The sequence below is a fragment of the Taudactylus pleione genome, unplaced genomic scaffold (genome assembly GCF_031769625.1).
Source record: "Taudactylus pleione unplaced genomic scaffold, aTauple2 ptg000009l, whole genome shotgun sequence".
NCBI lineage: Eukaryota > Metazoa > Chordata > Amphibia > Anura > Myobatrachidae > Taudactylus > Taudactylus pleione.
In genome coordinates, this window is record NW_028284412.1 from 12,521,859 (window position 1) to 12,532,694 (window position 10,836).

Below are 10,836 nucleotides of genomic sequence, written 5' to 3' on the forward strand. Positions count from 1 at the left end.
AGTACTGGGCACTATATTTCACATCCACATTCGGGCAAAGGATTCCCTATCAAATGGTCTCTCACATGCAGCTCTCACGTTGTGATTTATGTCACGTTTTGCCCATGTGGTCTTTATTATGTCGGCAAAACCGAGTGCTAGTTTAAAATTTGCATGGCCCAGCATCGCTCAGCCATTCGCACAGCTCTGCAGACAGGAGTAAGTGAACAGCCTGTAGCTCAGCATTTTGTCTTGTGTCACCACACGTTGGCGACGTTATACTATAAGTTGATTGACCGTGTGCCTACATCTGTCAGGGGAGGGGGCAGAGCTAAGTTGTTACAGTTGGAATCTAGAAGGATTTATCGTCTAGATACATTGTCCCCTTGTTGGCCTAAATGGGCTTAATTAATTTCTTATAAATAATGTTTTTCTATATAGATGTTTGGTACAATATATCTATTAAGTCAGTGGGAGAACATACATCTTTTTATTGAATTTTTATGGCATTTAATTATCAGCATTACTAAGATTAGCAAGTGGTGTTATTTTGCAGTGTAACCACTAGATGTCACTAATGTATTACTTGTAGAGCAGATGTTGGAGCTTTGCCAGTAAGTAATTTTGTGATTCCCTTTGGTGATGATTTATGTACATATATTTAGACATATTAGCATTATTGTAGTTGGTGATAATTTTGCACTAGAGAGAAAGCATTTTGTCAGACATTTTTTAGCGCTTTTATAGTGGTGTTCACTGGCTAGGGGATTTTTTAACCCTGCGATTTTAAAGCACTCAAGTGATGTTTTTACATATTATTATTATCATTTATTTATGTCCCCACAAGTGTTCCGCAGCGCCTTACAAAGTACATAAACAAATAGGTTGATATACAGTGACTTACAGTACAGTACAATACAATACAATACAGGACATGGATAATATACATTACTAAATTCGCCACCATAACACCCAGATAAGCAACAATGCAGAGCAACCAAGTGTTAGGTCTCCTGGTAGAGAGTAAGAAGTAGATGAAGGTAGAGGAAGGAGAAGCCCAAGAGGGTAGAGGGCCCTGCTTATAGGAGCTTAGATTTAGACTTGTATCTTGTTTATATGCACTATGATATCGCCGCTAGGCGTCTGATGGTTTTTTACACTGTGTGATGTTTTTTCACTATGTTGTAGATTCCACTGTCCCGGGGCTGTGTCCGATGACGTCATTTCCGTTGCGAAGGAGACGTTGCAGCCGGGGGATGCTGAGCGCATTGGACATTGTGTGGGACCTGGTCTCTTTGGGAGATGGGGGTAAGTGTGACTTTATTGTGTCTATTTATTCACTGTTTAGCACTTAATTTCTCACTGATGTTGTCCTGAGGAAGGGGATACGTTCCCCGAAACATTGACAAAATAAATACCCTTATTTAGGGTTCACCGTTGTTAACAGTCTCCGAGTGCCGTCTTTCTTTTCTGCTGTATTATTGAGGGTGCCAACCCTCGAGGAGCAAGGTATTTGATAATTATGTGGAGTGCCAGGTCTTGGTCTTTGTATATATATATATATATATATATACTGTGTGTATATATATATATATATATATATATGTATGTATGTATGTATATTTTCTTTCTCAATATATGAAAAATATTAACACTATGAACTTATCTTTTTTGTGCTATACAATGTTGATGTTTTAGTTATATTTATACTGCTATTTTCGACATTTTGTAACTTTCAATTTTATTGAATTTTGTGTCCATGCTTCAATAAAGAAAATTTGTTGAAGAAGAAAAACACATAAAAAAACGTAATCAGTATCTCTAACTTCTTGTACGATAACTTGCAATGGCTGCGCTGCCCTTAACTATCGCTCACCTATGCAGTGACGTGCGATGAGGTCAATTGCTGGGGAGGCACACATGGAAATGGGTCTAAGTGCTGGGAGCCTGTCTCATCCCCTACTCACTGTAACTCTCCCCTCACTACACTAAGCTTCAGTGGCCATTGATTTAATCCTACCTCTGCACCACTGTGTCTTCTCTTGCTGCTGCTGACTGAGCTCCGATCTCTAAACACTGCAGTGCACTTCCTGGTCACATGACATATCGAGAGTGTCTATCAGTGCTCAAGGCATGCCCCCCATACGCAGAGGCATGCTTCTAATAGCTCTCTTTGTGTGCAGCTTACTGCCCATGCTGTGGCTCTACCCCCAGCTCTGCAAGCAGTGTCTGACTATACAGAAGAGAGGCTGAGCTGTTGCTGCCTAATCTCTAATCTCTCTGCAGTCCGAGTACCAGGGAGCTCCACTTTCTCAGCAGAAAAAAGGGGTGTCACTAGTGTTTGGGCTGTACTACATGTTCATACATGAGTACTGGGGACTATGGGCCTGATTCAGAGCTGGTCGCAAAAAGCGAGCGCTCGCTCTGAATCAGGGCGGCCGCTTTTTTTTTAAAAGCCGGCCTCCTGGCCGCTCGCTAAGCTGTGGGTGACCACCCACAGCTTTTGCGAGCGGCCAGGTGATGGTCGCGACCATCGATCTTGCGACGAGACCCTTGTGGTAGGGTCTCATCTGCCGTAAGCCCCAGTGAGCTTCCGGCTCTAATAGAGCCGGCAGCTCACTACTGACATCACTGGTGATGTCAGTAGGGCCGCTCACAAACGGCAGGCATTCCTTTGGGAACGCCTCAGTTTGTCCAGCCAGAGCCCCTCCCCACCTACAAAATGGGGCGAGCTGTCGATCAACATCGACAGCCGCCCTGTTTCTAGCGAGCCCTGGAGCGAGTAAATTTCTCACTCGCTCCGGGGGTTGCGCAATGCCCCACCATCAACCCACTTGCGAGCGCAAAACACTTGTGATTGGGTCTGAATCAGGTCCAATATATCACATCCACATTCGGGCAAAAGATTCCCTATCAAGTGGTCTCTCACATGCAGCTCCAACATTGTGATTTATGTAACTTTTTGCCCATGTGGTCTTTATTATGTCGGCAAAACCGAGTGCTAGTTTAAAATTTGCATGGCCCAGCATCGCTCAGCCATTCGCACAGCTCTGCAGACAGGAGTAAGTGAACAGCCTGTAGCTCAGCATTTTGTCTTGTGTCACCACACGTTGGCGACGTTATACTATAAGGTGATTGACCGTGTGCCTACATCTGTCAGGGGAGGGGACAGAGCTAAGACGTTGTTACAGTTGGAATCTAGATGGATTTATCGTCTAGATACATTGTCCCCTCGTTGGCCTAAATGGGCTTAATTAATTTCTTAGAAATAATGTTTTTCTATATAGATATTTGGTAGAATATATCTATTCAGTCAGTGGGAGAACATACATCTTTTTATTGAATTTTTATGGCATTTAATTATCAGCATTACAGTACTAAGATTAGCAAGTGGTGTTATTTTGGTGTAACCACTAGATGTCACTAATGTATTAATTGTAGAGCAGATGTTGGCATTATTGTAGTTGGTGATAATTTTGCACTAGAGGGAATGCATTTTGTCAGACATTTTTTAGCGCTTTTATAGTGGTGTTCACTGGCTAGGGGATTTTTTTAACCCTGCGATTTTAAAGCACTCAAATGATGTTTTTACATATTGTTTTTAGACTTGTATATTGTTTACATGCACTATGATATCGCCGCTAGGCGTCTGATGGTTTTTTACACTGTGTAATGTTTTTTCACTATGTTGTAGTTTCCATAGTCCCGGGGCTGTGTCCGATGACGTCACTTCCAGCGCGACGGAGACGCTGCAGCCGGGGGATGCTGAGTGCATTGGACATTGCGTGGGACCTGGTCTCATTGGGAGATGGGGGTAAGTGTGACTTTATTGTGTTTATTTATTCACAGTTTAGCACTTTATTTCTCACTGATGTTGTCCTGAGGAAAAGGTTTCGTTCCCCGAAACATTGACAAAATAAATACCCTTATTTAGGGTTCACCGTTGTTTACAGTCTCCGAGTGCCGCCTCTCTTTTCTGCTGTATTATTGAGGGTGCCGACCCTCCAGGAGCAAGGTATTTGATTATTGATATGGAGTGCCAGGGCTTGGTCTTTGTATATATATATATATATATATATATATATATATATATGTATGAGAAATTATAGCGCCAAAGAGAAATGAGATTCCTTTAATTAAAGTTAAAACCCGTTATTCAGGTGATAAGTTTTTTTCCAACAAAGCACTCCCCATAGGTGTGGGTGTCAGCTTATCAGTAAAAATATTAACAATGGTGATTTGTTAAAAGAAAAGTATATAAATAATAAAACTGATGTCAAGCGCACTGTGCTAAGTAAACACAACCAAAGTGTAAATGATGAACTAAGCAATATCAATATATAAACGTAATGTGCAATTATCGCAATATAAAGTGTATAACGTGCATATAGAATAAAGTGAAAATCAAGTTCTTATAATCATAAAAAATATATATAAATTTAATTACAAAAAAACTCTGAATATACAAGGCAACAACATACAATAGAAATAAAAATGCCACTGGCAGATGTTAAAAAACAGTTAGCATAAGAGAATAAAAAGGGGGGGAGAGAGGAAATAAATAGGGAATGGCTTATCTGGATATTAAAGGTAAGTTCATGGAAGGCGGAATCAGGAGTCCCCAACGCGTTTCGTCCGATTGTTGGACTTCTTCAAGGGATGTGTAACTCCTGTGGAGTATCTGGTATAAATACCCACATGCTGGGACTAGCTGAGCAGAGATTTCCGATTGGAAGTGACCTCACTTCCGGTTTATGTTAATTAGGTATTCGTTATATTATATAAGACCAATAACTAACCATATAGTTGTAATATTGCTGGATAGCAGAATCGCTCTTACAAAGAGTAGATTCTGTTTATGTCCGTAATGTTTTATAATATTTCCCGGGCATCACGTGGTATTAGCCCGTCTCTTCATTTCCTGTGAGCTTACTTCCGCCCACACGAGCGCTGTTTTCGGGATCTGATGAGGTATTTCCGCCCTTACGTCTTGGTCAGCTGGCCTGGAGGTCAGGTGTCTCGATATCCCCTTCCGGTATGTTGGTGGCCATCTTGGTACTCATTTTACAAGCGGCGGACATCTTGGTGCTCATGTGAGGCTACGGACTCCATCTTGATATTAAATGAAAATAGCACTACAACGGAGGCCATCTTAGTACTCAAATTGGGCAACGGTGTCCATCTTGCTTTTCAAAAGTGATCAACATTGGCCATCTTGGTACTCCTATTTCTTATCATTAACGATGGTCCAAATGATTCAAAGTTTAGCAGTCAGGTGTCTTTAAGTGTCCATCTTGGTACTTTCATGGTACTGTATAGAACTTCCTTATGGTTGTTATACCCAGACCTATGGAAATCAATATGTTAAAAACATCTGTTTTGAGTTTCATATATAGTTGCTCCTAAATATATATAATATATATAATATATATATAATATCCACATATATAAATATAACTAGTCTAATAAAAGTGAAATATATTACAATAGACTCATGAAATGATATGATGAACTAATTAAAAAGGGGATCTATTAGGAAGGAATAATTAAATATTTAAATATTTAAATATGGGCAGGACTCAGTCTTCTTAAAGGGCAAGCCATCTTTATTAAAGTTCATTGCAGAAAATCATAATTCCTTCTTCAATTTCCAATAGATAATTCTTCTTATATTATTATTCTCTTTATGGTCGATCTTTTCTTTAATGGAGTTCAGCATTCTTCTGCTACAGGCTCATGAGACAAGTAATGTGAAATGATGGTGCAAAATATTGTGAGTCCTATAACATACTACAGTTCCTGGTCTTCCCTGATGGTCTCCCACCCAGGTACTAGCCAGGCCCATCACTGCTTAGCTTCCAAGATCTGACGAGATTGGGCGCTTATAATGAGGTATGACTGTAGAAAAATACATAAAGGATACACTAGCTACCATCAGTACATATCTACAAGAATGGTGCTATCTCGTAGCTGTCATTGAAGCCTCGCGGGGTCATTGTGTCCAATTCGAAGATCCAATACATTTCTCTTTTGGATAGCAGGTTAGCCAGGTCTCCGCCTCTTTCTCCCAATTGTACATGTTCAATGGATTTGAATTTTAAGTCTTCCGGATTAGAATTATGGTATTGTGTAAAATGATGAGATACCAAATGTCCTTCAACCTTGTTCTTTATGTTTCGAATATGTTCTTGTATCCGAAGCTTGACCGGTCGCTTGGTTTTGCCCACGTATTTGGTTCCACAGGTGCATTCCAGCAGATATATGACCGATGTAGAGTTGCAATTCAAATGAGTTTTTATCTTATATTCCTTACTGTTTGTAGAGTTGTGGAAAGTTCTTCTTTGTTTATGTACATACTTGCAGATGTTGCATTTGCCACACTTATAGCAGCCTGGGCAATTGTGAAAGGCCGTTCGTATTGGGGTATTGGGGTTCCTTATCATACTGGGTGCCAGTGTGTCCTTAAGATTTTTAGCCTTCCTAAATACAATTGGAGCCTTTTTAGGGAGGATGTCTTTCAAAACTGGGTCCATTAAAAGAATTTTCCAATGCTTGTTAAAAACGTTCTTAATTTTATTTTCTTGTGCATTAAAAGTGGTTATGAATGGGATGATGCTATTTTCTTCTTTGTTAGGTTGATCCTTATATTTAAGTAAGTCACATCTCTTTATAGATTTAGTTTTAACTGCTGCTTCATGCAGAACTTTTTCTGGATATTCTTTTTCTTGAAATCTATTGCTGTATAGCTGTATTTGTTCTTCACACATATGAGCCTCACTGCAATTCCTCTTAATTCTGTGGAAAGTAGAGTATGGTATATTTTCTTTCCAACTTCTCAGATGCCCACTTTTATAGTGGAGGTAGCTATTCGTGTCTACTGTTTTTATATAATTTTTCGTAACAATTTTGTTTCCTTCTCCCATTAAAATTAAATCCAGAAATTCTATATTATTTTCATTAATGTTGGATGTGAACTTGAGATTCATATTATTTTTCATCATATGATCTAAAAACAGGTTAAAATCCTCTTTCGGTCCTTCCCATATAATTAAAATATCATCTATATAACGTTTGTACAAAACAATATTCTTCTTAAATGGATTGTTGTTATATATATAGTTCTTCTCCCAATATCCCTTGAAAAGATTAGCGAAACTAGGCGCAAAAATCGTCCCCATCGCTGTGCCACAAATCTGCTTATAAAATTTATCTAAAAATTTAAAATAATTATGATTTAAGATAAAAGCCATTATGTCGCATAAAAATTCCTTATGTGTGGCAGTAATTGTAGAATATGTTTCAAGAAATCCTCTACATGCATCGATCCCTAACTGATGCTCAATGCATGTATATAAAGATTGTACATCCACTGTTGCCCATATATAAGAATCCTTCCATTCCAAACTTTCTATAATTTGCAATATATTAGTAGTATTTTTAAGATAAGATTGCAACTCGATCACATATTTATGCAGGAAAACATCCACGTATTTAGATAAATGTGAGGTTAATGAGTTTATACCTGCAATAATAGGTCTCCCAGGCGGGTCCTGCATCGTTTTGTGGATTATAGGGAGAAAATAAAAAATTGGGATGGTGGGGTTAGTGATTAAAAGATACTGGAATTCTTCCTTAGTGATAATATTATTACGAAGTCCATAAAGTAGGAGAATTCTCAGTTCATCGATGTAATTATCAGTAGGATCATTCTCCAAAGGAATATAAGAGTTCGTATCTCCTAGGAGTCTGTGTGATTCTTTCACATAGTAGGACCGATCCATGACCACTAACCCCCCTCCCTTGTCAGCCTGTTTTATGACTATGTCATTATTTTTTTGAAGGTTTTTTAGTGCTTCTTTTTCTCTATTTTTTAGGTTATATCTGGTTGTAGGTTCTATTTCACCCTCACACAGATCCCTTTTAACTAGTTCGTAGAAGACATTCAGATGACTCCCCTTGGATTCCACTGGGTAGTATTTTGATTTCCCTTTAAGACCTGATTTTGATTCATTCATATGATAATTCTTAATTACAGATTCATCTTTCCTCAAGAAATGTCTTTTTAAAGTGAGATTTCTTATAAATTTGTTAAGGTCGATAAATGTTTGGAATTTGTTCATGTTACTAGAAGGTGCAAATGTCAATCCTTTACTTAGTAAGGAGATTTCAGGCTTAGTTAATTCGTGTTTGGATAAATTGAATATTCCTTTTTCTTTAGGGTCTGCTATAGGTTCCTTCTCTTGAATATTCTTCCTCCTGCCTCCTCTTGTTCCTCTTCTTCTCTTAGTCTTCGTTTCATGGGAGACGCCACTCTCGTGGTTTCTTTGAAGAATGATTTTCTCGTGCTTCCTATGTTGTGTCCTGGGTCCGGGGATAAAAAATGATCAGTATCACTGTTAGAGTCGTATCGTTGTAATGTTGAGAACCTGTTCCTTGTCTGGTAAGGTTTAAATTGAGGACGTTCAGTGATGTTAGTTTCTCTTCTAGAATTCTTTCTATATGGTACTGTCGTCCAGGTTTTTTCTTTATTGGGGTGATTCCACTGTTGTTGAGTTGTAATTTTGTGGAACCTACTCCAATTCTTGATTCTATTCTGCTCATAATCTTGTTTGTCCCTATTAAATTTATTTTCCTTTCCCTTCATGACATCCTCCTCTATACGGTCCAATTTGCGAGTTAATACTGCGTCATTGGTTCTGTATTCCTCTTTATCTTTAAAGCCCTCCATTTGTACCTCTTTTTCTTTTATGTCTCTTTCCAATTCAGTGAGTGAGGTTTTCTTCTCATTAATTATAAGTTTCATTAGGTCTAGGGAACACTTGTGCAATATTTTGTCCCATTTATCCATAAAACCTGGTTTTTCTATACCAAATGTTGGATTTTTTAACAGTCTTAGACCTCTCGGGACTCTATTTACGGAAATATAGTGTTCCAGTCCTTTGATGTCCCACCAGGCTTTAATTTCCTTAGTGATGAGTTTTTCCATTTCCCAAAATAAATTGTCCAAATTTTCAGTGGGAACTCTCTCACGTACTGTGGTATTTTCCTCATTGAAAATTTTTTGACAGAAATCGCTTCTTTTTGTTAAGCGTTCAGTGTTCCTATACATATTTGGGATCTCTTACTCAAGGCAGCTACAATAAATAACCAGGGTAATTTGTATGTATGAGAAATTATAGCGCCAAAGAGAAATGAGATTCCTTTAATTAAAGTTAAAACCCGTTATTCAGGTGATAAGTTTTTTTCCAACAAAGCACTCCCCATAGGTGTGGGTGTCAGCTTATCAGTAAAAATATTAACAATGGTGATTTGTTAAAAGAAAAGTATATAAATAATAAAACTGATGTCAAGCGCACTGTGCTAAGTAAACACAACCAAAGTGTAAATGATGAACTAAGCAATATCAATATATAAACGTAATGTGCAATTATCGCAATATAAAGTGTATAACGTGCATATAGAATAAAGTGAAAATCAAGTTCTTATAATCATAAAAAATATATATAAATTTAATTACAAAAAAACTCTGAATATACAAGGCAACAACATACAATAGAAATAAAAATGCCACTGGCAGATGTTAAAAAACAGTTAGCATAAGAGAATAAAAAGGGGGGGAGAGAGGAAATAAATAGGGAATGGCTTATCTGGATATTAAAGGTAAGTTCATGGAAGGCGGAATCAGGAGTCCCCAACGCGTTTCGTCCGATTGTTGGACTTCTTCAAGGGATGTGTAACTCCTGTGGAGTATCTGGTATAAATACCCACATGCTGGGACTAGCTGAGCAGAGATTTCCGATTGGAAGTGACCTCACTTCCGGTTTATGTTAATTAGGTATTCGTTATATTATATAAGACCAATAACTAACCATATAGTTGTAATATTGCTGGATAGCAGAATCGCTCTTACAAAGAGTAGATTCTGTTTATGTCCGTAATGTTTTATAATATTTCCCGGGCATCACGTGGTATTAGCCCGTCTCTTCATTTCCTGTGAGCTTACTTCCGCCCACACGAGCGCTGTTTTCGGGATCTGATGAGGTATTTCCGCCCTTACGTCTTGGTCAGCTGGCCTGGAGGTCAGGTGTCTCGATATCCCCTTCCGGTATGTTGGTGGCCATCTTGGTACTCATTTTACAAGCGGCGGACATCTTGGTGCTCATGTGAGGCTACGGACTCCATCTTGATATTAAATGAAAATAGCACTACAACGGAGGCCATCTTAGTACTCAAATTGGGCAACGGTGTCCATCTTGCTTTTCAAAAGTGATCAACATTGGCCATCTTGGTACTCCTATTTCTTATCATTAACGATGGTCCAAATGATTCAAAGTTTAGCAGTCAGGTGTCTTTAAGTGTCCATCTTGGTACTTTCATGGTACTGTATAGAACTTCCTTATGGTTGTTATACCCAGACCTATGGAAATCAATATGTTAAAAACATCTGTTTTGAGTTTCATATATAGTTGCTCCTAAATATATATAATATATATAATATATATATAATATCCACATATATAAATATAACTAGTCTAATAAAAGTGAAATATATTACAATAGACTCATGAAATGATATGATGAACTAATTAAAAAGGGGATCTATTAGGAAGGAATAATTAAATATTTAAATATTTAAATATGGGCAGGACTCAGTCTTCTTAAAGGGCAAGCCATCTTTATTAAAGTTCATTGCAGAAAATCATAATTCCTTCTTCAATTTCCAATAGATAATTCTTCTTATATTATTATTCTCTTTATGGTCGATCTTTTCTTTAATGGAGTTCAGCATTCTTCTGCTACAGGCTCATGAGACAAGTAATGTGAAATGATGGTGCAAAATATTGTGAGTCCTATAAC

The 10,836-nt window shown here is 38.0% G+C and overlaps 1 pseudogene; it reads right to left on the reverse strand.

Annotated features, from left to right (window-relative positions):
* Positions 1-5,766: 5,766 nt before the first annotated feature.
* On the reverse strand, positions 5,767-5,885 carry LOC148542772 (5S ribosomal RNA; annotated as a pseudogene).
* Positions 5,886-10,836: the final 4,951 nt, after the last annotated feature.